Below are 22,339 nucleotides of genomic sequence, written 5' to 3'. Positions count from 1 at the left end.
CCAGGAAACGCCAGGGTGAGGGGACGAAGCGAGAGCCCCTTGTCTCTCTCAGCAGATCCATCACCCCGCAACTAGCCACAGACGGACACAGGAGATGGGAGCCCCTAGCAGGGCGCAGGGAGAGCTCGCTGGCAGGGAGCCCAACGCTGTTCTCATTGTGAAGAGCAGGACAGGACCAGACTTAGTGGGGGGCAGACGACATGACGGTCCAGGGGGGCCTTGCTGAGGGGGTTCCTCCAGCAGGGGTGTCCTGTCTCTCCTCCCCCCAGTTCTCTTCAGCTGTCTGCCCCTGCACCTGTTCCTGCAGCCCTGCCCCCTCCCCCACTGGGAGCTGCCCCGGCCAAGCTGCTCCCAGGAGCCTCCTGTGCTGTGCCGTGCGGCGGGGGGGGGGGGGAGGGGGTTTTCTGATGTCAGGGTGGCCCCACCCTCCTGCCTCTGTGCCAAGTCTCTGCTGAGCTGAGTGGGGGGGCAAGAGTCTGTGCTGCTGCCTCTGGGTCAAGAGTGGGAGCTGCTGGCCCCTGCTGCTGTGTGCACGAGCCTTCAGACTAGTGAGTGCCGCTGGGCTGGGAGTGACAGCGGGTGTGTCTCACCCCTGCCGCCCCCCACACACTCACCCCACAATAGACACTTCAATTACTGTTATTACTTCTTTTTACTTCCTGTCAAAATGTGCAAAGTGCACATAGTCTCTGCAATTTTATTCTTTCACATTCGGTCAGGATGACAGTGCTGGTATTTTAGCTTTCTAACTGGTCTGTGCATTTCAAAATTTTATTTCTGTCTTATGCTTAAATTCAATTCTTTGAGTAATGAGTTCTAAAATGCCTCACCTGTCCTGGCTGGAGTAATTATCATTATTACTGTTATTACCATATTGTGCTTTGTCATTCATTATTTAAAATGGTACAGTCAAATAACAGACTCCACATTTTGCATGTACTTACCTTAGCAGGGCTCATTTAAAAAAAATTAGCTAAACTCAAAACTTTAGACACTGTGCAGATGAAGATCACTTATCTTCAGATTGTATTTTTAAATCTGTCTGTAAAGTAACTTAAAATGTCTATGAAAATAAATACAGTTCCAAGTATGATACTAATAGCAATGATGGAGTGAAATGTTAGTGAGTCACCTACATGGTAGTGACCAGTTAACACAAATGCCAAAATAACTAGAGAAATAAATTCCCATTCGTAAAACAGAAAAAAAACTTGAATCCCCTATGTAAACTAAGTAAATATGTTTTCAGTGGAATGAAAAACAATTGACTAAAATAGAGGAGATAATGGCAGTAACATGGAGCGTGTCTGTTAGAGAAAGTAAGCAGATTTTATTTATTTTTATTTATCTCTACTAAAGATGCGGTAAAAAGCATCAACCTTGTGTTTCTGATACCTGCATTAAAGCTCCAGAACTGATACCTCAAGGCTTGGGATAGGGAATATCTTGCTGTATTGTCTACTGATTCTTCTAAATTTACTTTTAAATTTAATATGTGGCTGTATTAAGATTATGGGAAAAGAGGTACCAAGTGGTAACAGGGTGAACAATTAGCAGGAAGATTAATTTTAAATAAAAATTGTTTTGTAAAGGCACCTCTGTTTCCAAATGTGCCTTAACCACAGGATACAGGTTGTGTGTCAATGCTAATGAGGTATAATCAGAATCTCATTATAAAAAGGGGGTGCCCAGAGCAGGAAAATTGAGCTCCCTGTGGGAAATTCCAGCAGGAACCATCCCTCTACTGATGATCAATCCATGAGAGACACCTCAGACCCTAATACTATTGAACAGGATGTGAGTAGAACTAGAGTTGTAACTTTTGCACAGGTCTTCATACAATGTCTATATGCCTTGGGTCGTCGTAACCTTAACTGTAACTTCAATAAAACTTGTAAAACCGACTAGAGCTTGTACCTGTGAATGTCTGTGTGGTCACTACCCTTGGTCTTTGTGTGTTCCTAGAGACTGTACATTTGAAGCAAGTAGCAGAGGCGACTTTCACTCTGTTAAGCTTGAAACTGTCGCCACCAGAGCCGACCCCGCGGCGGTGTAATGCCACATTACAAACTGCACTTTAAATAAAAGGCTGCACAATACACCACACACCAGGCCACCCTCACTTCTGCGCTGCTGCTGGCGGTGGCATGGCCTTCAGAGCTGGCGCTCGGCCAGCACCCGCCGCTATCAGGCCGCCCTGCCAGTGCTGAATTTGTGCCATGGCTGAGCTCTGGCACCTCTTTCAATACAAATTAAGCACTAGAGGGAGGCACCAGGGCCTGGACATGATGGTGGGGAGCCCGTGAGGGCCAGGGGGGATGGGGGGCACCAAAATACAAGTTCACCCAAGGCGCCATTTTCTCTAAGGCCAGCCCTGGAGCTGGGTATGGGGGAGGGGCACATCCCCTAAGGCCGTGGTTCTCAAGCAGGGGTCCCTGGACCTCTGGGGGGCTGCGAGCTGGTTTCAGGGGCTCCTCCAAGCAGGGCCAGTGTTAGACTCGCTTGGGCCCAGGGCAGAAAGCCCAAACCTCACTGCCTGGGGCCATGAGCCCTGCCACCAGGGGCTGAAGCCAAAGCTGGAGCAATTAGCTCTGTGGGGGTCCCTGTCACATGGGGCCCCAGGCAATACCCCCGTTTGCTACCCCCTAACACCAGCCCTGTCTTTTCTGTGCAGAAAACCAGGCGTATGCAGGGCAGTGGGGGTTTTATAACATGTTGAGGGGCCTCAGAAAGAAAACAGCTGAGAACCCCTGACTAAGCCTCATTGGTGGGTGCCCCCTCTACATCTCACAGCTGCCGCTGGTTAGTCGGGTGAGGCTCCAGCCCTGGGATTCTGCTCCCTTTACCTAGCCCCACCTAGGTGTGTTCTTTGCTCTTCCACAAATCAGAGCATTTCCACCTTCTAACCTCATGGGTCTGTTCCTAGAATGGAAGCCACATATTACCCAGATCCCAACAGGTTTGCTACACCCTGGCTTCCTCCCATTCTCCACCCTGTGAATTTCCTGCCCCGCACCAACCTCTAAACCAGACGGCCCAAGCCTCCCACCTCCTGTGTATCTGCTGTCACTCTCCCTCCAGCAGGAACCCACCAATAACCCCCCATAATCCCTACCTGAACAGGATTCTCTGCAGCCATTTCCCTTCCCTGTCCCATGGGAGGATGGGATGAACTGGAGCGAGACATGAGCATCATTCTGCAGCCTGGCAGGGTGAGAAGGGCAGTTGTGGAGGTTTCAGAACTGGCTTTAGTTCATTTCACATCACAATTCCCCCAGGCCCTTTCCCTGCAGACAGACATCCTAGATTCTGCCATCCTGGGAAATGCTCGATCTCTTTATTACAGTGCAGACCTGACCCCTCCTGCCAGGGGTAAATCCACAGACGTTTTTCAGCCTCTGCAGTAATAAAGTCTCTGAACAAAATGCTAGAAAGGAGCAGAACCAAAGGGGCTGGGCAGGCTCCATAGGGGACACTGGTTCCTCCTTCCCCACCGGTGCCCCAGCCATGCCCTGTGGCTGGCAGAGAACGGCCACCCCATCTCCACCCCAGAGGGAGCTGTGTCTCAGGGCTCCCCCAAACAGCACCCAGGAACCCCCATCCCTTTTGGGGAATGACTCAGGGCAACAATTTCCCACCCAAACAAAGACGAATTGCTGCTGATGAAATGGGGGGTGGAGCAAAGCCCCCCAAATATGAGAAGAATTTAAATTGACATTTGAAAATTATAGAAAAAAAATCAGGAAAAATAAGAGACTAGAGAGTCAACAATTTTAGGAAAAACGAGGGAATCTCCTTGGGTTTGACGGTCCTGTGTGGTGAGGGGAGAGAAAAGGGGGAGAACCAGAGAGACTTGTTACCAGTGCTGGGGAGGGAAGTGGCACAGACAGGAGAAGGATGCAGGTATCTCCCCCCCAACTCACACACACTCTCCCCCTGGACTTTCCCGGCTGCACAGAGACCGTTCAACCCCCACCTGCCCCACTGCCCTTTCCCCGCCCGCCCCCGCCAGCCACACAACGGGGAACCCCCGGGCCACAGGCTCTGGCCCCACCTGGATCCCAGCGGGGCCGGGGGCAGATCCCGGCTGCAGCTGAGAACAGCGGCTCCGCTCCGGCCCGGGCGGCTCCAGCGCTGCCGGCAGCACGTGGCCACCAGGGAGCAGCTGCTGAGCCCGGGCTCCTGCGTCACAATGTGCCAGAGCCCCGCCCCCACGAGCTGCCCCGCCCCGGGCTGTGCCAGAGCCCCGCCCCAGGAGCTGCCCCTCCCCGTCTGTGCCAGAGCCCCACCCCAGGAGCTGCCCCGCCCCCGGGCTGTGCCAGAGCCCCGCCCCCAGGAGCTGCCCCGCCCCCGTCTGTGCCAGAGCCCCGCCCCCAGGAGCTGCCCAATGTCCCATCTCTGGGCTTAGTTCTCCTGCCTCCTTGTTCCCAGCACCCACTGCTCCCAGCTGCTCCCTTCCTGTGTCTGCAAACACACCCCGCCCCCGGGCCGGCTGCAGCGCTCGCTGGGGCTGTCTCCAGTGGCTGAAGTTGCCTCCATCTCTGCTTTACCTGGGGGGGGGGGGGGGGCGAGACAACGAGAGGAGATGGTCCCAGGGTGTGAAAGCAGAATTAGGGGACAGGGAAAGAAGGACTGTTTGGAAAGGTGGGTTTTTTGCGAGGGGAGGGGAGGTCATTCCTGTATTGGACCAACTGCCGGTGGGGGGAGAGCGAGAGAGAGAGAAGTGAAATGCAAGCTGCGCTCTTTCCCCAGCAGCAGGTGGGCCACGTGGTCTCTCTGATGGCCTGGCTTCCCGGGACGGGACCCGGCTACCACTACAGGGCAGGCAAGAGCGGCGGCCCGGGCGGGCAGGGGGAGGGCCTGAGCGGAGGGGAGGAGCCGCATGAGCGGGTATGCAGATCTGTGTGCGAGCAGAGCATTGTGGGAGCGGACGCAGGCTGCCAGGCAGGGCCTGACTTTGGCACCGGGAGCTCGGCGTGGAGAAGGGAGGGGCTCCGGGGGACGCGTCGGGGCAGCTGTCGGCAGTGGGTGCCGGTGTGGGCGAGGCCGGCGGTCGGTCCGCCCCGTGTGTTATAAGTGCGGGGCGAGCGAGGGCGGGCGGCGGCCGGGCAGCAGGAACTCATACTTATCTGGCAGGGGAGATGCCATGATCACAAAGGTTGTTTTCCCAGGGTGAGGCTCATCCATTGCACTGCGGGTGTGCTGACCCCTGCAATTTCCCCAAATGCGGGAAACTCAACTGCATAATTTGTGGTAGTGGGGGACTGCGTTCGCGCTCTCCCCTGGTGATTGGTTTGAACAACAGACAACTGACAGTGGCTTGTTTAGGCTTAGTGCACTGCAAAGCAGATTCTCTGGAAAGCAGTTGTTATTCTGGGCTTTTGGGAGTGCTCTTTTCCACAGGCCCTGTACTTCTAGGTATCTTTGTCACACGTTCCTCCTTGTAAGCAAAGCTCTGAAACTTTACTTGGGTCTTGTTGGAAAAAAAGGTTTCGTGAGTATTCTCAAAGGGGGGAGTTGTTGGAAAATCATAGTGCTAATGAAGCCTTTCCGTATTAGGCCTGAGTAAACCAAAGTTATGTTATGCTTGTCCAAACTGTGTTGGAAAGCTTACAGAACTCATTAGACTGAAGGCCGTGTATCTACCTAAGTCAGCTATTTCGCTTATCAGTTTTGTTTGGCTCCCCAAGTATATGTTGGCTCCCCAAGTGTATGCAGCTGCGTTCACATGTATGCATCCAAAGTATCTAGTACAAAGGGTCAACGGATGTATCTTGTGTCCCCTTCAGAATGACAAATGTATCCTCAACAGATGTATCTTGTAGCCCCCACAAAATGATATATGTATCCTGCGTATCCAATTATCCCCTAATAGATGCATGTACAGGTTCTACAGGTCAACCAAATGACGTAGACAAACGTAGGCTAAGTTGTTTGTTTCGGGGTATAAAGGTAGGCCCATCTGGCCATGTAAGGTGTGTCTCTTTCTCTGGCACTAGCCGAGAGGAACACCCACTCAGCTGACCGATCAATAAAGGGTGTGGTACTTGTCTTCCTGTCTCCGTGCCTCCTTGGTGTAATTAGGTAAGCTCCAGGGGGAAACGAGCCCTTTTGGCTAACAAATGGCGACTCCACGCCGGGACTTCTCTCCCTGTTGGGGGCGCTGACCGGCGGCCGAGGACGGCTCAGGAGAGTGGCCACCTTGAGCTATTGGTTTGCTCGAGCTCCGAGTCGCCGCAATCGACCGGGACGGCTGCGCCCCCTCCATAGAGAATTCCAAACGACACAGAGGCAAGACAGTACCAGAAGAGGGGAGTCCACCTGCCAGACGTGGCCACTCCGGGCGTGGTAAGTGCGTTACCTCCTGGGTTTTGAGGATTAACGCCCCCGAAGTGCGGGTTGGACCTTGGGCCCCTAACAGGTTTTTGGTTAAGATACCTAGGTACAGCCACGGCTAATAAATAATTCTGTTAACTCCACTAGTTCGGGGGCCATGCCAAACGACTATGGGAATGTGACTACTACGCTGTTGTTTTTATTCCTGGTAGGGGTACTTTTGTTTTTCGTTATATTAATGTACTGGAAGCCGAAACTGTGATAACCGGGTCTAGGAGTGTGTGAAGATCCATCTAAACAATGCCCATTAAAAGGTACCTTTAATCTAGATAAGATCATATATCTCAGAGGAGCTTTTAATCACCAAAGAAAAGCCTCTGACACAGTGTGAGCAATTTGTCTAGGAATGGGTTAATTTGAAATTCAGCTTGGCAGAGAGATGAAGAAAAAGTTGTTTTACAAAGAAAAACTGCTTTCAGCCCCAGCTGGCTGTGGAAAAATAGAGACAGGCAGCATAAACTATGTTAAGTACATTTGCAAAGCTTAACTGTTTGGTGAGATCCAACAGTCTGACTTTGTGATGGATGCTGGTGCTGGTGTGGCTTGGTGACACTGGAGAAGCCACAGGTAGCTGACCTGGACTGGAATCTCTGAAAGAGACACCGCAGGAGATTCCAGGGTGTAAAAGAACAGCCTTCCCAAGAGCCGAAGCATGTTGGAAATTCTGAACAAGCTGTATACAGGATAATCTCCCGTCCACCTATTCCCCCTTTTCTGAACGTTATATACAGACGTGGCCAGTCTGGACATGTGTGAGTATTAACGTGGCTTAAGGCTTGGGGCATTTATATTTTTCTTGAGTGATGTGGGAGCATTCCCAACACTCTCCATTGTTGTTTTATTATTTTTAATGAAGCTTTAAAATTTGGTTATATGGTGTGCTTTCTCTATCCACACCCCCCCCCACCGTCCTATAGTGTCAGTTTGATCACCTGACATGAGGGATAATTGGTAACAGAAATTTGTCACAGTTTGGTGAGCAATAGAGAATGGGGGAACCCTGTAGAATTTACACCATCTATTTGTTTTACCCTTGTTGTTTTATGTTTGTTTTATTTGGTTCTGTTGGTGTTATATGTTGAGGATTGCATAATTAAAGGTGTGCCCATTCTCAGCTGCAGTAAGTCTGAGAACTGGAGAAGGGTTTAGCATTCCTCTCTCCACCCTGGTTGACCAGGAAGGGTGGCAGGTGAATCTACCCCCAGTCGTAGCAGGACTGGGCAATAGAGTAGTTGGAGAAAAGGAAAAAAATGTGTATTTGATAACTAGAATTAAGCAATTAAGAGCATAGATCATGAACCAGGCAGCAACTCAAACCTGCGCCAGGCCAAGTTGCAGGCCTTGAGACAGGACTTCCAGTTAGAAAAGGAAGCCCTGGCTAAGCAAGTACCAGTCCTTCAGGGACTTGTTAAAATGTAACCATTCGTGCTCAGCATATGCCGTAACAGCAGTGTGTTTGCTACAAGAGGCAATTAAATAGTTAACGCCAGTGGGCCATGCGTTTTGCCCAGGTGGCAAGCCTCACGGGTCGTCTTGTGAATAAAATGTTTTAGGAAAAAAACCAGAAGGGTGGGGGCAGAAGCCCATGAAAGAAACGGTTCAGCAAAAAAAAAAAAAAAAGGATCGGGCCCAGGCGGGCAGGCAACAGACAGAGAGATTGGAGAACAGGTTGGAAACTTTTGAGGGTCTCGTGGAAGGAAGAAGTAAGTGAGTGTAAGCATGGGGATTTCAAATACTCAGAAGGATATTTGGAATGGTGATTTGAATTGGTAAGTGGCTGTTGGGAGCCAAGCAAGTGATATAAGGAAAGAGCAAGTGATTTGAAGGAGAGTGAAAAGTTAACTCTGTAGTTGCTGGAGGGAATAGTAGTTGAACTTTGTAAAAATGCTAAAGAGAAAAGTTCTTGGTGTTTTTTTTAAAATGTTTGTAAATAAATTCAGGCAAAGAAATTATTAGATTGCAATCATTTGGCTATGAACAATTTGTTGAATTAGCTGAAGAATGTATACAGTGCTATTTAAATGAAAATTTATTAGGCTCTAAGGCACTATAAGTGGTGATGTTTACTTTCAGTGTTTAAAAGCAGGAGTTAAAAGTAAAAAGCAAGCCAGAAAGCATCTGTATTAATGCAAATTATCTAACTGATAAGGTAAAAGTCACTGAAACCTGGGCTGCCTATAAAACATATACAAGAAAATATGGGGTAATTCCCCTGTTTTGCCTAAAATCAACAAGGGTATTTGTATATTTTAAGCAATAATTGACTGCCCAGAAGGGGTAGACCTCTGTTTTTGTCTTTCAGATAATCAAAGAAAACTAATGCCAGCTAAACAGCATACAACATACCATGATTTACTGGCAGAGTAAAAATTATGTTTTGTGTTCTATGTTCTGTCTTGTGGTGTCTGTCTCGTGGTCAGAATTGTTGTGTTTAATATTTTCATGGGATGGTCTGGTTTAAAATAAAGCAAAAGGCTTGAATTGAAATGCAGATATTTGTTTTGTTCAACTTAAAATACAAAGTGTTTGGATACATCAGAAAAATGTGATATACTAAAGTCTTATGTATTTTCTTAAGTAAAAGAAAAAACTGCATTGGCCAAATTGCATATTAACAGTCTTTGGAAGCAAGGACATAAAAAGTTAACCCACTCCCCATATTGTACATGGGATCCTTCTGGCTACCTCAGATTTCTAGCCAGAGGGCTGGGGATGGTGGGAAGCTATTGAACTAGAGCTTGTATTAAATGAACTCATCAAAGTGGGTGTGCTTGTCCTGGCTTGTTGTTCCAAAGCTCTCTAATAAGGTTATTTTAGTAGAAGGGTATATGTGGCATATATTAAATAATAAGACTAATGTACTGTATAACAGCAATGTGTATGTGTTCATTGTTAACAAAAGGTGTATAAGTAAAAAGTAAAAGTTTCCTTTGTAGGTTAAAAAAAGGAAGCCAAAAAGGGGAAAAGGAAAAAGAACGAGTTAAATGAGAAAAACTTTAACTAGCAAGCTCAGTCCAAAAAAAAAAAAAAAAAAAAGAAAAGAAAAATACACTGACTTCGTTCAAGGACACTTGGCTAACAACCAGAAAAGGGGGGCTTGAATATGCCCAACCAGCTGTACAATCTGCAAAGACACTAATGCAATGTGTTAGGTTTCCTTTTCTCACAGGTAAAGACGCACTACCCGAAGACCCTAGCAGCCCTGCCACTCCATGGAACCTGGAGACCGGATCAATGTACAGGTCCACCAACAAAAGACTGCTTTGGCTCCACGCTGGAAAGGCCCTTATTGAGTCCTGCTGATTACCAACACCGCTGTGACGTGCCAAAGACTGACTGCTTGGACCCATGATTCTCACTGCAAAAAGACCCGTCCACATCAGGAGAACTCTCCTATATGATTAGCCTATTCCTTCTTCTAGCTCCACTGTGCCTTCTGGACAGCAGGGAAAAAGGACAAGGTGACGTGCTAGCTAACCTCTCCCTTGTCCGCTGACAGACCTACTGTGCCTTTGAACTTTTCTAGAAGAATCAAAAACCATTACAGGGTGATGTGCTGATAATCTCTCCCCTGTAGAATGCTAAACTACAATTGTTTTGGGAAAGGAGAAGGAACGCTCACTCCACTGACATTGCCAAAGTCCAGGAATTCCTGACTAAAAAGGACATTGAGAACTGACCCTGGTAAAGAAACAAAAATTCTACACTGGCAGGAAGAAACTTGTGGGATCCTGTTTGGAAATGTGGTATTAATTGAATTTTGGGGTTTATTCTACAGGCTGCGCCCTGTGTTTTGGATAAATCCTTTAGTATGTATTGCCCTCCCTAATTGGATTTTAAATGACATTGCCTTTATCCAGTTTTCAGATCACTTTTACATACCCAGATTGCTCACAAGGGGCTGCCATTAGATTAGCACAACAAAGAGCCTGGGTTATTTCCTCTGGAAAAAGAAGAAATTGGGCAAATCCCTGTGGGCTGGGGCTAACACTGTAACAGCCATTTGGAATATTCTTAAAGGCCAAGAACATAATAAGAAATTGGGCCGACTAGAAAGGGCCACTAGCCTTATTTTTTAAGCTCAGCTATCTTAAGTACAGGCTGGAGCTGGTGAGTTACATGTCATTTCCACCCTTAGTTCTATGACCCAGAAGTTACTGACAGAAATGGTGTTAAATATCACTAAGACTGGGAAGTCATTGCAGTGGGATCTAGTATGTTTAGAAATCCAGGATTTCCTGAATGACCAGCTGATGGCCATTTGGAGTAATCTTGAGTACCAGACTTGGCCCACTGCCCTTACAGACACATCTGAAGTACCATCTGATCTGTGGTCATGAAGACATACTTGGACACTTTCTGGATGAAAGTGTGTACATTTACAGTGCTCCTTCCAAGCATATGGACCGGTTAGGGTGGATGTGGGCTCCCACATACCGAATCCTGCCGGGTCCATGGGGAGGATGCATATGGGACTAAATTATTCACCGAGGCATCTGGCAAATTAAACCATTAAGTATGCCTACCTGAGTTATAGTCAGTGCCCCGATCCCTTAGTTGTTAAATGAACAAGGTTCCACTCTTTTGTCCATGCATTCATTCCTGGGTTGGGGGTGACTAAGCTTAAAAGAGCAGTTGTAAATATTTCTGCAGAGCTTCATTGCTTTTTGGCCTCAAAGTGTGAGAAAAGTCAGCCAAAAGGTTTGGTGAGTATTCTCAAAGGGGGGAGTTGTTGGAAAATCATAGTGCTAATGAAGCCTTTCCGTATTAGGCCTGAGTAAACCAAAGTTATGTTATGCTTGTCCAAACTGTGTTGGAAAGCTTACAGAACTCATTAGACTGAAGGCCGTGTATCTACCTAAGTCAGCTATTTCACTTATCAGTTTTGTTTGGCTCCCCAAGTATATGTTGGCTCCCCAAGTGTATGCAGCTGCGTTCACATGTATGCATCCAAAGTATCTAGTACAAAGGGTCAACGGATGTATCTTGTGTCCCCTTCAGAATGACAAATGTATCCTCAACAGATGTATCTTGTAGCCCCCACAAAATGATATATGTATCCTGCGTATCCAATTATCCCCTAATAGATGCATGTACAGGTTCTACAGGTCAACCAAATGACGTAGACAAACGTAGGCTAAGTTGTTTGTTTCGGGGTATAAAGGTAGGCCCATCTGGCCATGTAAGGTGTGTCTCTTTCTCTGGCACTAGCCGAGAGGAACACCCGCTCAGCTGACCGATCAATAAAGGGTGTGGTACTTGTCTTCCTGTCTCCGTGCCTCCTTGGTGTAATTAGGTAAGCTCCAGGGGGAAACGAGCCCTTTTGGCTAACAGTCTCTCTGTGTTCTTGGCTTTCCCTGGTCTTTTGCAGCTGATCTGCTCTCTAGTCTGCTTTTGGGGGGCTTGGACTGGTGCCTTCCTTGGCTCTAAGGGGAGCTGCCTGGCTGCCTGCCTGCTCTGCTCCTTTCCCTGCTTGTAGCTTCTTACCCGGCCCTTCTTCTCGGGCTCTTCCTCCTTTGACGGGAGGACGGCCTGTCCAAAACGCCTGTCTCACCTGGTCTCCTCGTCCAACAGGCAGCCTCGCCCCCTGCCCTGGGGCCGCTTTGGCTTTCGCTGTCTGTTCCTGTCTCTTGGTGGCCACCCTGTCTGTGCTACGGAGACTAGGTTGTCACAACCCCGTGCTGGAGGAGGGCTTTCCGTCGCTTGAGGCCCACCCACCGCCTCCCCGAATGCCCTTTAGCTACGCTGCGGGTTAGGGCGGCGTGGCCGTGCCGCGCAGGAGCGGGTTTTCCCTTTTGCACACCTCTGACGGACGGAGCTGTTTTGACTTAACTGTTCAGCACGCACCGACCCTCGGGCCTGGGCTGCACGGGGAACGTAAATCGGCGCGGCTACATCAGTCCGCGCCTTGGTCGGAAGAATTCTTCCGTCGACCTAGCTCCCGCCTTTCGGGGAGGTGGATGGCCGGCACCAACGAGGAAAACCCTCTCCAGGACCCTTCTCCGGGAACAGTGCCCTTCCGTTTGGGGAGATTATGCTGCTTTAAAAAAGAGAAATTGTTTAACTGCCTTTCTCTGAGGCAAGGTTGACTTTGTATTGCTTCCCTCATGGCTCCTTATAGCAGTTGTGTTCTGAAATCTTTAGGGCTTGACTTCATTTATGATGAAATCTTGCTGTAACTTTATTCTAATTTTCAATGAGTAACTAGACCTGAGCTGTTTGGTGTGTTAGTGGAGGATTGTTTAAAAACCTGGGATTCCACTTTCGGCTGCCTTTCCATTACATTTCCTCTGAAAGCCACCGAAAGCCTCCACTTCCCACATAACTCTCTCAACCCTGCAGTCACCAGGCATACAGAAGATGCTTACAGTTTCACTCCATATGAGTCCAGTTCCTTGCTGTTTCCTGTCTAACCACTGCACACATATGGTATCCCCTCCCTACCCGGAGCTGCTTCCTGGCTTTTGCGCTCAGGACAGGAAAACGAGAATGGAGAGGTAAGCTGTGCAGGGAACTCTTCCTCAGCTCGCACTCCACCCCCCAAGGGCCTTTCGAGGTCTTCTACGGACTTCAGGTTTCATTTGATTTCCAAGGTTTATGGGCTCATTAATTAGCCATCTCTCCTAATGCAGGGATCCTACGGGTCAGACCAAAGATCGATGGCCCAAAAGAGCTAAGAAACAGAAATAAAGGTGAGCGCTAGGCATTACATTCAGATGAGCATCCAGAATCTGACTGTGCCCTGGCATGTTCAACGCTGCCGAAAAGAAGGAGCTCGTCAGGTCCCTCTGCTAGCACCCAAATCTGGTGGCTAGTCAGTCTGCTGGGAAATAAGGAAAAGGAAATCAATTAAAGGAGTCAGGCAATAACAAGGAAATGAAGAGGTTTGTCGAATGGGTTCTGTCTGATTGACCGTCTTCCCAGCTACCCGTCCAAGTTAAAGACCTAGCCCAGTATCCTGTCTGCTGACAGCGGCCAATGCCAGGTGCCCCAGAGGGAATGAACAGAACAGGGAATCATCAAGTGCTCCATCCCCTGTCGCCCATGCCCCGCTTCTGGCAAACAGGGATACCTAGCTAGGGATACCGCTGGCAAAGCGCCATAGATGGATCTATCCTCCCTTAATTTATCTAGTGCTTTTTTGAACCCTGTTATAGTCTTGGCCTTCACGACATCCTCTGGCAAAGAGTTCCACAGGTTGGCTGTGTGGTGCGTGAAGAAAGACTTCCTTTTGTTTTTTTTAAAGCTGCTGCCTATTAATTTGGTTTGGTGACCCCTGGTTCGTGTTTTATGAGAAGGAGTATATAACTCTTCCTTATTTACTTGGTCCACGCCAGTCATAGATTTACAGACCTCCCTCGCATCCCCCTTTAGTCGTCTCTTTTCCAAGATGAAAAGTCCCAATCTTATGAATCTTTTCTTAGATGGAAGCTGGTCCATATCCCCTCATCATCTTTGTTGTCCGTTTCTGAATCTTTCCCATTCCCATATATCTTTTTTGAGATTGGGGCGACCGCATCAGCATGCAGTATTCAAGATGTGGGCATACCATGGATTGATATTGAGGCGATATGATAGTTTCTGTCTTATTATCTGTCCCTTTCTTAATGATTCCCAATGCTCCGCTGCACATTGAGTGGATGTTTTCAGAGAACTATCCACAACGACTTCCAGATCTCTTTCTCGCGTGGTAACAGCTAATTTAGACCCCATCGTATTATAGGGATAGTTGGGATTATGTTTGCCAATGTGCATTACTTTGCACTTATGAGCACCGATGTTCATCTGCCATTCGGTTGTCCCGTCACCCAGTTTTGTGAGATCTCTTTGTGGCTCTTGGTAGTCTGCCTGGGACTTAACTCTCTTGAGCAATTTTGTATCATCTGCAAATTTTGCCACCTCACTGTTTAGCCCTTTCCCCAGATCATTTATGAATAAGTTGAACAGTACTGCTCCCAGTACAGACACCCGGGGATAAGAGAGGGAAGATCCTCTTCTGACACTGGCAGACCAGGTGCCAGCTCATGCCAAGGCCCCTAGGCCTTACTGAAAAGTGACAAACGCATGGCTGGAAACTAGTCTTGCTCACCTGTTTGTTAGTGTTGTTAAAACAGGCATTAGCTTTATAAAAAACGTGTTTAGAGTTTATGACAAGCTCGTGAGTTGCTGCATGCATTATTCTCACCTATAATAGCCGTAGCCCATGTTGTAAAGTGATATATAAGCGTTGGCACTAAAGCTGTAAACCCCCTTGCCGCCGCCACGCCACCAGTCAGGAGAGAAGTATTACCAAGTGTGAAATGCTAGTTTACCAGAAGAGGCGTCATCTCCTTTCCAACAAGAGAAGGCCCTGACTGAGACATCAGGCAAGCCACTTTGGATCATCCGTGGACAAAAGACTTGGCTGATTGCTCCTCCTCACACACCTACGAGGAGGCAGAGCCCTGCACAAACACTTGCCCCCATCAGCTTGAGCTCTGGGGGAATGGAATAAAAATCCCTGTCAGGAAGAAACTGTTGTTACCCCCTCCCCACGATGCTGCTTGGACTTCAGGGAGACGGCACACCTTCTAAGCATCAGCAAGCGATCCCGGCTGTTTGGCTACGGTTAGCCCTAAAGGACATACAGAGCTTGCGTGTTACAGCAGCTTCTACTACCCCTGGGTAGCAAGATAGAGTCAGGGTGCCCAAGGGGTCTGTCTGTGACTCCATGTTAAGGCTGTTCTAGTGCCTGAGGAGTTCACATTTGATACTTGGTGGGTGAAATTAAAGTGAGGAGCCCCGCTGCCTGCCAGCCCCAGGCGCCGGGGGCTGCTGCTCTCTGGGGCTCTGGCCACACTAGAAAGGTAAGTTTCTAGCTTGCCTGGTTCAGAAAACCAGAAGGGAAAGAAAGAGAACCCACATTACATTTTTTAAAAAAAGAATCCTCCTGATTTGTAAGCCACTGTCATGATTTGGGGGATTTTCCAATAGCGAGGATGGCAACAATGAGAAGCTAAGGGTTATTATGTAGCATTTAGATTACAGTAGGCTTGGGGGGGGGAAACCAGGATTGGGGCCCCTGTGTCCTGGGTGCAGCATGACACCTAGTGCCTTGTCTTGATCTTACGAACCAAGATACATAGAACGTAGGCCGGGTGGGGAGAAGTCTGTGTAACTCATGCAGTTGTGGATATACACGTGACCTCAAATATTACCAACCGCCCCCCCACCCAAAAATACAAAAAAAAACAAACAAAAAAATCCCATCTCCCCAACAGACCCAGAATCTGGAAAGCATTTGTCCCTCATACTGTTGAAAAGACTCACAGCAGAAAGAAGGAGTCCAGCTTCTTAAATAACTCTCTAGCAAGAAAAAGAAGAACCTCTCACATCTATAGACTCACAAAACACTTCCAAGAAACTGTAAAGAAAGAAAAACACCCAGATTTTTCTGCTACTTCAAAAAACATTTGCTTTAAAAAAAGTATCACAGTTCAACTCTTTTCTGCTTTTCTAACCAGAAGGTTCTCCTCTAAAGGAGACACACCGATCCTGGAAGTACTGCAATACCAGATCAATGCATAGGGCAGACAAAGCAAGCTTCTGTTCTAACCCCCCCGCTTCAAAAATCAAGTTAATATACAGTCCTCACATCAAGGATGTATCAGAGATTAAACTGATAAGAACAGACACAACACTTTGATCTGAGCTCCAAGGAGCCCAAAAACAATACTCACATTCTGCTATGCACACACACCCCTGCGCCCACCCATTTCGACCTCACCAGGACGAGCTCCCAGAACCGCAACAACCACCACAACTCGGGAACTCTACCTGAGAATCACTTCCCCAAAATGACTCCAGTGGAAGACTTCGAAGCAAGAACCCTTAACACACAATTCTGTTCAAAGACAGACAAGTCTTGCAGATGCCTTCCTCTCCCTGGTTTCCCCTCTATACTCCTAATTTCCATAAAGCCACCCACTGACCTGGACTACCAATCTCTCACTGTTAACTCTTACAGCAAAACAGGGTAAAGAAAGCCTATGCAGGCGCTATTCCACAGCCCCGAGGCTCTTTTCTGCTCCTTCCCACAGAACTAGCTCAAACAGACAGTCAATTGCATCAAAGCAATTCCTTGCCATTTGGGGCATTGGTGCCCCTTAGTCCCTCTGAGGTGATCGGCTGGTTCCTTCTGGCCTGAAACGCTAGGAATCTGACTCAAAGGGCCACAGCCTTCCTCTTCTTCTGCGCCTATGAACTAGCACTCATCTGGGCAAAACGTTGACCGTTTCCTAAGTTAAAACACTGGTGTTTTCCCCACAGGAAAGGGATGGACAATTTCTCTTCTGTGGGAAGACGAGGGAAACCATGCAATCACCTTCTGGAAGGTATATTAAGGAGGGCGGCGGAAGAGCCCTCACGGACTAGACTAAGAAAGCAGCTCTTGAACTGACCTTCTAACAATGACAAACTAAAATCTGCAAGAGCAGCCTTTCAACTCAGGGGCCCAATAAGAAGCCGTTACCAATAACTAACCGAAGAGTTACAAATGAATCCAAACCAGACACTTTTAGGAAAAACCAAACGTTAACACAAACAACAACGCATTTCTTTGCTGCTCTTCAACCGTGATACTCTCCTCCACCGTTCCTCCCAAAAACATACAAAACCAAAGAGCCAGTAGAATGCACATCACAAAACAGTCCCCTGCTAGCTAGGAAACAATCTCACTAACATGAGAATCTTAAAGTAAATAAACCATTTTCAGAGCTCTGAGCTTTTTTCATATACTATAGATAAGCTTCAGCCAGTGACACCAGTTCAGGTAGCCCCCTTCTGTTTTTCTCACAGCAGGCAACAGCCTTGCCAAAGCAAAGCCTTAAAAAATTGGGTACAAACTCATAAACATTCCTCTCCACGGAAAAATGCAAAGGGAAATAGGCTGGCCAGGGGCATGAGGACAATGGCCCAGACAAACGGGGAGGGACTTGGTCCAGGGGTGGAGGAAGACAGAAAAAGGGACAGGCATGGGATTGGCTTCCTGTCTTTTTTCCTTTGCTCAGCATTTGACCTGTGACTGTAATGGGGAGACTTGAGAAAGACCTGTGGCCGCCGACGAGGTAGGTGGCCGCCCCGAGAGCACAGAGCTGAGCATTTTCCAGGGTGCTGCTTCCTGTACCCCGAGCGCCTGGCCGTGATCGTATAGTGGTTAGTACTCTGCGCCGTGGCCGCAGCAACCTCGGTTCAAATCCGGGTCACGGCATTGCTTTTTGGTGGGGAGGGGCTATCCTGCAGCACCCCTCGTGGTTTTTCCATCCTGGTGTTACAGAGATAGTGTACTTTCTTTCTTTCCTTTAATAAAATCCTTTTCTTTTTAGAACCTGATTGATTTCTTCCCTTGTTTGGATTTTCAGGGGAAGTGGAGGGGGAAAAGTGAATCCCTCTTTGTTTGATTCAAGGAGTTTGAATCAAGGTATCTTTCCCAACAACTAGGAGAGGGGGAAGAAGGTGGGGGAATGGTTTTTTCCCTTAGGGTTAAGAGTCAAGGAGTTTGGATCTGTGTTCCCCAGGGAAGGTTTGGGGGAACAGGGCGTGTGCTAGACACTGGAACTTCTAGAGGGTGGCAGCTTTACCAGATCTAAACTAGTATTTAAGTTGAGAGGGGCCCATGCAGGTCCCCATCTTGTGGATGCTAAAGTTCGAAGTGGGAAATAAACATATGACGGGGCGATGCCCGCATTCTCCCAGCCTGTCGACTAAGGGCTCCTGATGAGCGTGGTGGACGGGAAATTCGGCCATCTGACTTTTGGCCTTGCTGCCCGTAGCGGTCAGGCCGAAAAATCAAAAGCCATCCTCCCCAGGCCCACAGCCACCCAGGGGCTCCTCTGCACCATCTTGCCTCCACGAGTGCCGCACTCTGACCAGCTGAACCAGGCAAGCCACGGGAAACTTCTCAAGGTCTTCCCCTGGTGTGGGCTTGGATGCGAAAAGCACCTGGCCGTTCATCAGCTGTTGCAAGAAGTGTGCAGAGTAGGAGTAGCGATGGGGCTGTACCTTTCCACAGCATCTCAATTTGGGCAGCTTTCCATTCCCCTTTTCTGTGTAATGTCCCTCCCACGGGTTTCACTTGCGGAGCTGTACGACTCTGGCAGGGTGGCCATTTAGAAATCTTTTCCTTGCTTTTCTTTTTCACCTGGCCCCAGCGTTAGGACCGTTTGGGTGTTTCAGTGTGTGTGTTTTCCCATTTGGAGGCATTTGGAAGTTTGGAAGGGGAGCCGAAAGAGGAGTCTTTTTCACAAGCAAGTTGGCTTTCTGCACAGGTAGGGCCCTTGGCCGTAAAGCTTAGCTCCGTCAGTGCGTCTGTATGGGGTTCCTCCAGTGCCTCAAGAGCCCGTGCTAAACTCTCGGTGTGGGGCGTTTGGCTTGCGCCAGTCAGAGTGCCGTGCCTGCGTCTTCCCAGGGCCGGCTCCCATGAGGCGCGCATAACTTGGGAGGAAAGGGGTAGAAGAGAAAGCAAGTGAAGCTGACTTCGAGTGGTGGTGCCCCTGGGCGGAGTGGTCCTCCTGCTCCTTCCTGTCGGAGGGGTGGGCTTGGGGGGTTTGGCTGTGGGCGGTGGGAGGATGGTGTCCAGGGAAGTCCCAAAGGTCACCCTGCGCCGGCGGAGTGTGAAGCCTCTCCCCTAGGTTGGGGTGCCGAGTATTAAGCCTTCCTCTGTGGCTTGGGCTGGGGAGCGTGATCCGGCGTCGGGTACATTTGGGTGGAGCTGGCGGCCGGCAAGAATTCAGGCCATCAGGTCAAACCTCTGTGGACACTGGGGGCGAGCCGGCAGGCCTACGATTTTGGCTTCGCGGGCGGGCAGCTCAAGCCTGGCCTCCTATGAGCCTGGAAGGCAGCCGGCCGGGCTCACCCGTCTCCAAGTTCCTTTCAGGCAGCAGGTGGAGCGAGGAGCCCAGGGAGGGGAGCCCAAGGAGGTGTCAGGAGCTTAGTCCTGCCCGGCGCCTGCGCCCAGCAGGGCTCTTGCCCGCTCCCGGCCCACCTGGTTTTGGCCTCTGCCACCCCTAGCAGTCAGCCAAAAGAGCAGAAGCCACCCTCTCCCTCCTGGAGTGGCCAGCATGGGGCTTGAACCCATGACCTTGGTGTTATTAGCACTATGCTCTAACCAACTGAGCTAGCCAGCCGACGGCAAGCCCTGCCTTGCCTGACCCTTTTGGAAGGAGTCACTGGCTGGCGCGGGGAACGATGTGGCCTCCGTTATCGAATTGATGGATCGAGACGCCACCTACCAAGGTAGGGGAATTAGCTCAAGTGGTAGAGCGCTCGCTTTGCATGCGAGAGGCAGCGGAATCAATACCCGCATTCTCCAGCAACAAGGCAGCCCCAGGACCTTCTTTTAGAAGCCGGCTCAGCTCCTCCAGTGGCCTCCATCCCTCTCCCCGCTTGGCCTCCCAAAAAGCCAGCCCTTGCGGAGCACAAAGCTCTTCCTCCCCGGCCTTTCTCCCCCTTGCGCTGACTGGGAGGCTGGAGACAGCTGGGGGAAGTTAGCTCAAATGGAAGAGTATGGGAGAAGTAGTCAGACCCAGACACACATTCTCCAGCCTGCTCTGCTCTGCTTTGCTCTGCTGGGCTGGGCTCTAGTGGGGGACCTGCACCTTTCTTTCTGAGCTCTCACTGGAGCACAATCCCTTTCCTCCTCCCTCCCTGCTAGTCTACGCCAAGCTCATTGGCCGGGAGGGAGAGCCACTCAAATACAGAATTACTCACATCCCAGGGGTCCATGAAGGGAATGAGGAGATGGGCGGGGTGGCATGCCATACCAGCTCAGCTGAGACCGTGAGACCTCGCAGCCTTCTGATCTCAGGCAGCATGGCAGCCGTGGAGCAGAGCAGAGCATGCAGACAGCTTGGAGACAGCCAAAGCAGGGAAGGGCTGTGTTGGTCTGGAAGAGGGAGTCGGTGGCTGTCTATCCTGGCGGAGGCAGGGTCGTTTTGCTGTATGCTGGGCCGGGGGCCAGGGAGTCTGCTAGAGTTGCTGAGCTGGGCCTGCTCCTGGCTTTGCTTGGGTTAGAGGAAAGTGGTGAAGATAGGAATGGCCCTCCTGGGTGAGACCGATGGTCCATCTAGGCCACTATCCCATCTTCTGACAGTAACCGATGCCAGGCGCTTCAGAGGCAATAGCCAGAGCAGGCAATCGTCAAGTGATCTATCCCTGCGTTGTCTTCTGAAGTTTGGTGCTTGTTTCAGGGGCTAACTCTCAGCCCAGACAAACTCCAGGGAGGGAGCGTTGGTGTTTGTGCCGAGGAGCGTGGCTGGGACTCGGACCCCCTTCCCCAGCTCTTGGTAGCGCCCCGCCCCCGTTTCAGGCTGTGTTCTGCTTAAGGCCACAGAGCCCTTGCCTTTTTTTGCCCGGTGCCTGAGAGTCAGGCCAGCTGCGGGGAATTAGCTCAAGCGGCAGAGCGCTCGCTTTGCATGCGAGAGGTAGTGGGGGGCGATGCCCGCATTCTCCGAGCCTGTTGACTAAGGGCTCCTGATGAGCGTGGTGGACGGGAGAGTCGGCCATCTGACGTTTGGCCTTGCTGCCCGTAGCAGAACGGCCGAAAAATCAAAAGCCAGCCTCCCCAGGCCCACAGCCACCCAGGGGCTCCTCTGCACCATCTTGCCTGAGCGGGTGGAAGTGGAGCCTGGAACTGAGCTGATGCGCTGAGGGTTATTTGCACTGTGCGCTTCACATGGAGGTAAAAACACGGGGCACAGAACTTTGAGCACAACCCTCATCCTGAGGAATGGGGGGGGGCTGCATAAAGAGAGACCGGCTCTCCCTGGCGGGGCTGCAGCGGCTCTTCACAGGGGCAGTCCCACGGCCAATTGGTACCGGAGTTTTGAAAGCCTCCTTTCCTGGGCTGGCTCCCCTCTCCCTAGGGGGAACTGGTGGCCCCAAACTTCCCAGATACCATCATAGTGATGCCAACCTGAGCACAGACACCTGCTCAGCACCCCGGGGTGCAGCCCTGAACTCTGGCAATCAGCTACGCTCAGCTGCCCACCCAACAAGCGTTACACGCAGGAGCCTTCGTGCCCCGCGTGTTCAGGTCCCTCCCAGCGCCAGCTTTAAACTCCGCTGCTCACTTCTAAGCTTTGGCCACACGGGGGCAGCCCGGAGCTCAGCCAACGCCTCCCGTTGCTGGTTGCGTTTCCCGCTCCTCGTGGCAGGTTCACACCCCGCAGGCAGATCTCTGAACCGGAGCCGAACCGTTCCCCAAATCCAGCGCTTTAGCAGCAGCTTTGCTAGGAAAGCGCTGACGTCCCCAAGTAACGTAAGAGCCAGAGCGCTGTGTCCAGGATCTTCTCTTGGGCCCCTCACCGTGGTGTCTGTCAGGCGCAAGGAGAAACCAGGGAAATGTTTTCATGGCGTTTAAGGGCAGAAGGGGCCATTAGCTCAGCTAGTCTGACCCCCGAATAACACAGAATTACACCATGACACGTATTGATCCCACAGACCTTAGACAGATCAAAGCGTTTCAGCCCTCAGGAAGGAGGCTAAACTGGGTACCAGAGGCAGCGAACAAGGGGCCCCCAAGGCAATGGCAGGGAGCTGACGAGGTGAAATATGCCCAGATGATCCCAGCAGGCGACCCACCCCCATGCTGCAGAGGTGGGAGTCCCTGTTCCTCCTGCCCTTAAGAATCTCTGGTGGTTAGTGGGTCCCCCCAGTTCCCCAGATAAGAATCCTCCATGTGGTTTCCTGGCTTCACCTCCAGATAAGAACATTGTGTGGAGGGAGTGGGAGGAAGGTTTTCTGGCAGATATGTAAACGGGGACTGTGTCTCCCTGTCTGGCCCAGGCTCCTGGGAGGAAGTGATCTCAGTGTGTCTGGCTGTCTCCATTCCTCCCACCCATAAGAATCCCTGGTGTGTGGGTGCACCCTAGACCATTAAGGATCTCTGGGGGGTGGGTGTCTCTCT

General features: G+C 50.2%; 3 non-coding genes across 3 annotated transcripts; 1 reads left to right on the top strand and 2 right to left on the bottom strand.

Moving 5' to 3' along the window:
- Nucleotides 1–5,121: 5,121 nt before the first annotated feature.
- Nucleotides 5,122–5,285, top strand: LOC120376243. The gene has a single exon (XR_005587147.1). It is a non-coding gene; the product is annotated as a U1 spliceosomal RNA (small nuclear RNA).
- A 10,629-nt stretch (nt 5,286–15,914) lies between these two features.
- Nucleotides 15,915–16,109, bottom strand: LOC120376394. Its single transcript, XR_005587274.1, has one exon. It is a non-coding gene; the product is annotated as a U2 spliceosomal RNA (small nuclear RNA).
- A 3,376-nt stretch (nt 16,110–19,485) lies between these two features.
- Nucleotides 19,486–19,559, bottom strand: TRNAI-AAU. The gene has a single exon. It is a non-coding gene; the product is annotated as a tRNA-Ile (tRNA).
- Between the last annotated feature and the right edge of the window lie 2,780 nt (nt 19,560–22,339).

The sequence above is a fragment of the Mauremys reevesii genome, linkage group 12 (assembly GCF_016161935.1).
Source record: "Mauremys reevesii isolate NIE-2019 linkage group 12, ASM1616193v1, whole genome shotgun sequence".
In the NCBI taxonomy this organism is placed as follows: Eukaryota; Metazoa; Chordata; order Testudines; family Geoemydidae; genus Mauremys; species Mauremys reevesii.
Note: the sequence above shows the minus strand (reverse complement) of the source record. Positions and strands in the feature narration are given on the sequence as shown.